This window comes from Notamacropus eugenii, chromosome 1 (genome assembly GCF_028372415.1).
Source record: "Notamacropus eugenii isolate mMacEug1 chromosome 1, mMacEug1.pri_v2, whole genome shotgun sequence".
NCBI classification, from domain to species: Eukaryota; Metazoa; Chordata; class Mammalia; order Diprotodontia; family Macropodidae; genus Notamacropus; species Notamacropus eugenii.
The window spans coordinates 271,474,438-271,479,611 of record NC_092872.1 but is presented as its reverse complement, the minus strand read 5'-3'; positions in this window follow the sequence as shown (position 1 = coordinate 271,479,611).

Below are 5,174 nucleotides of genomic sequence, written 5' to 3'. Positions count from 1 at the left end.
CAGACTTGTGTTTAAGGAAAATCAATTTAGGCACTGAATAAAGAATGGATTAGAGTGGGGAGAGACTTGAGTCAGGCAGATCCCTGACCAGGCTGTTTCTGTTTTTTGGCTCTAGAACCTTGAGGAGGTCGACCAACATGGAAAACTTGATGGCAGTAATTGGTGAAAGAAACCACATCTCCATTCCCCAATTGATAAATGGTCAAAGGATATGAACAGGCAATTTCAGAGGAAGAAATTAAAGATATCTATAGTCATATGAAAAATGCTCCAAATCACTTTGGATTAGAGAGATGCAAATCAAAACAACTCTGAGGTACCACATCACACCTATCAGACTGGCAAACATGACAGAGCAGAAAGATGATAAATGTTGGAGAGGATGTGGGAAAGTTGGAACACTAATACATTGTTAGTGGAGCTGTGAACTGATCCAACCATTCTGGAGAGCAATTTGGAACTATGCCCAAAGGGCTACAAAAATATGCATACCCTTTGACCCAGCAATAGCACTTCTAGGACTGTATCCCCAAGAGATCATAAAAATGGGAAAAGGTTCCACATGTACAAAAATATTTATAACAGCTTTCTTTGTGGTGGCCACAAACTGGAAATCAAGGGATGCCCATCAATAGAGGAATGGCTGAATAAATTCTGGTATATGAATGTAATGGAATACTATTGTGTTATAAGAAATGATGAACAGGAAGATTTCAGAGAGGTCTGGAAAGACTTATATGATCTGATGCTGAGAGAAAGGAGCAGAACCAGGAGGACTCTGTGCACAGCAACAACCACAGAGTGAGAGTTTTTGTGGTAGACCTGGAAATTTGTAGCAATGCAAGGACTTTAAAAAAATTCCCAATGGTCTCTTAAGGCAAAATGCCTTCCACATCCAGAGAAAGAACTATGGAATTCAATGGCAGAATGTAGCAGATCATTTTTTTGTGTGTATACTATGTTTCGGTTTGTTATATGATTTCTCCCATTCAATTTAATTCTTCTACACAGCATGACTATAGTGAAAATGTATTTAATAAGAATGTTTGTGTAGAACCTATATAAAATTGTACGCTGTCTCGGGGAGGGAGGGGGGAAGTAAGGGGGAGAGAGAGAAAAATAATAATCTAATTTATATGGTAGTGATTATAGAACATTGAAAATAAATAAAATTAATTTTAAAAAAAAGAAACCACATCTCATCTGACAAAGTCAAGTCTGTTACTCAGAACTGATTCCTGTAGCAAGAAACTAGATTCAAATGTAACATAGAGATTTTCGAAACTGTGTGAATTCAAGAGAGCCAAGAGGATGCTCCCACAAATGCCCAGAATGTTGAGTAGAAAATTCCATTGTCACTCAATTTATCCCATTGTAGTAGAGCAATCAATCACTTTAGGTAATTGGGAGTGGAAAAGGGTGGGGGAAGGGTTCAGTGACATGGAGTCCAATAAACATCCCAATGATCAGTCTCCCTGAAAATAGGAATGCTTACTGATAGGAATAAATGAGCAGGACCGGGGAGGGGGAGCTAACCAATTTTAACATATCCTCCAAATAACAGGTGATAAAAGGTCAAGGAACCAGCCTGGAGAATAAAGTATGAAATCACTTTCACGGGTATGTGAACATTATGGCCCCCGCTAGTTTGTCATAATATTCTTTAAGGGATTTTGAATCCCACTTCTTTAGAGTTCAGCTCCTGCCTGATAACAGCTTGCAAAACATCAAGATGAATTATGCATTTAGGTGTAGCCTAGCCCCAAAAAATTATGGGGAGAAGTAGATAAGTTTTGGCTTCATCAGAGTTCAATTAAGACAAAAGGTCATTGTAAAAATCCTCCTCAAAGAAAAGGTGTTCCATAGAGGAGTAAACCAGGTCAGCTTCAAATGCAATTATCTTAACTTAATGGGCAAGAAGGAAAACAGAAACTTGTGACTGAAGTATGTAGTCTTTGCTGCATAATGTCTGATGTTCAATGAAACTGAGAAAAGCTGCCCCCAACCCAGACCCAGTCCCCTTTAACTCAGATCTAAGGGACAGCACTTACCGGGTCCCCAATGAATTCAAGTCATCTAGCCTGCAAAGTCTCAGACAGAGTGGGTAGATGTGACAGCTAAGCTCCAGCACTTAGCATAATGCCTGGCACATGCTCACTGATTGACTGGACTGCTGTAATCTCTGAAAAATCATGGAAAATAAGAGATTTTGACCAGAGGATATCTGGAATGTTATTTAGTCCTTTCAGTCATGTCTGACTCCTCATGACCTCATTTGGGGTTTTCTTGGCAAAGATGCCGGAGTGGTTTGCCATTTTCTTCTCCAGCTCATTTTACAGATGAGGAAATTGAGGCAAATAGGGTTAAGTGACTTGCCCAGAGTTACACAGCTAGTAAGTGTCTAAGGTGCAGGATGGAGACAAGAGGGCAAAGTAAAAGCAGGGATTTGCTTGAACTCTCCCCCAAGGCCCTCCAAATAACTGTAAAAAATACTAAACAAATACTAGAGCTGTGGAACCCACAAAATGACAGAAGGAAACAAATCTTCAGCCCAAGACAAGGTGGAAGGTGAACAGGAAGGGTCTACCACACAGCTGTGGTGATTTCCAGACTTTTTGGTTCACAAACACCAAAGACAGAAGAGAAGGCCAGTGGGAAAACTCTATCCAAAGTGAGTGAGAGAGGAGCTGGTTCAGCCCCGGAGCAGCAGAGGTGGCAGCCCCAGCTGTGCAGCAGCACCAGTGGCAGTTGCTTCCAGAGGTCCTGCCCCACAGATGGTGAGGAAATCAAGTGCAGGGATCTCTTTGCTGGCACTGGGGCAGTATTCTCTTGCTTTGCTCAGATCTAAGTGGCAGTCTTGGATGGCAGTCCTGGGGTGAGGAAGAGCCTGGGGAGGAACTTGTTGGGGCAATAGAGAGAGAATCCTCCTCACAGTTCCAAGGCAGAAAAGAGTGCTTGTGGTCACTCACAGACCAAATAAAACACAGGCCAGGAGAAGAGTAAACACCTCTCCTCTGATCATACCACCTTGGGAGAACTAAAAATTTACAGGTCCCTAGAAATATCTCTGAAAACAGCTGTACAAAACCTCTAAAGCTTGGAACAGTGTCTGAGCCCTGTTGGAAGTCAGGTCTTCCAGACTCCAGGCCTGGTGCTTCATCCACTGTGCCACCTAGCTGCCCTGAAGATGGTATAGCAGTTTTCAAAAAGGGAAAAAACTAAGCCAGGAAATTTTATTTCATTGCTAGTAAAAAAAAACGTAACATATTATGAAAGAGATCCTACCATTGATAGTGATCCTGCTGTCTTTTGGACCCTGAATTAGACATCTTCCATGACCACAGATGGTCCCACTCTGAGTTTTTAGGCCTGATTGTCCGCCATTCTCACCAAGGACAATTAACATGGAACATATAAAGTAAACCTTACCATCCATGGAGAAAAGGGGATGATTCTCTCTCTAATTTGAACCAGAGGAAGGAAAGTTGAAGACACTCAAACACAGAAAACACACTCTGCTGCACAAAGAGTGTGATATAGAAATACATGAAACTCACCAGGAAAACAAAATGATAAATGAAAATAAAATGAGATATTTGTAAAGCACTTTGCAAAAACTTAAATAGCCATATAAATGCTAACTTATCATCATCATCATCATCATCATCATCATCATCATCATTAATACTGGGGAAGGAGTAGTTGCAAGCAAGAAAATGAAAGAATTAGAATCTAAAGAGATGCTTCTTACTGCCTCTCAGACAACTGGAAAATGGTTAGACAAAATACGGCACATAAATGTAGGGGGATATTATTGTGCTGTAAGAAATGATAAAAGAGATAATTTCAGAGAGTCCTGGAGAGTGTGGAGCAAACAGAACCAGAAGAACCATTTTGCAAGGACAATAGCCTTGTAAAGAAAAATAACTTTGAAAGACAGAAGAACTTTAATCAAAGCAATGACCAACTGGGCCTCCAGAAGATCTCTAAAGAATCATATTTCCTACCTCCTGGCATACATTTTTGGATGTGGCCATTGTGTGGATTCATTTTGCTTGGCTATGGTGTTGTAGTTTGTTTCTTTTTCAAGGATTTTTTTTTCCTTTCAGTCAATTGGGGAAGGGGAGGAGGGAGACATGAAAATAGTGATTCCAAAAAAAGAGAGCCATTTTCATATTTTTTTAAAGTGCACAGAAAGCAATTTAGAGCATATATCATATTACTTTCTTTTAAAAAGAAAGTTGTGTGAAATAGAGATTTATAGTGGTTTCATATAGCATCTTCTTTGTACTTTTCCATGTGCGTGGAAATTTTTTGTTGTTTAAATTCATAATAAAACTAAATTTTAAAATATAAAAAGGAGATAAAAAATATAATTGGTAAATTTATTGAGAGTAGATTAAGTTGAGGAATGAATCCAGAAGCCAAAATGTAGAGAGTTTCAGAAGGGAGTGAGAGCAGAGAAAGTGGAGGAGCCAAGTATAGAAAGTTTTCTCAAGGTTAGCCAACCAGAGGAGGGGGATATAAAGGCTGAGAACTGATGGACATGGTAGGATGGAGTGAGAATCGTTTAAAGATACAGAAGATGAACATGTATGTAAGAAGCAAGGGAGGAGAAAATCAATAGGGAGGTATTGAAGATTATAGAGAGAGTGACGATGGGGACAGGAAGATGAGAATGAATGAGGTCAAGGATACATGCAAAGGGGATTGTTTTGGCAAGCAGAAAAGCTATCTCATCATCAGACACTGGAATAAAGTGGGACATGAAGACGGATGGTATAAGAGAAATGTGAGATAAAGAGGAAAGTAGAAGGGAAAGCTCTCAGAGAATGGCCTCAAACTAAGGGGTCAAGTATGAGGTAGGTCTTCAGCTAAGAGGATGGGAAGGAGGGAGTGGTCTCAAGTAAGGCGATTCTGTTATAGGGAATAGAAGATCAGACCTGGAGTCAGGAAACCCTCAATTCAAATCACATGTTACACTTAGTAGTTGTGTCTTTGTGCAAGTAATTGGTGTACAAATCATAGGATCATAGATTTAGAGCTGGAAGAGACCTTAGAGATTATCTAAGCCATTTCCCTCATTTTATGAGAGTAGTGGAGAGGAGAGCTCAGAGAGGGGAGGGAGATGACTTGCCCATTATCACACAGACAGGAAGAGCCAAAGCTAAGAT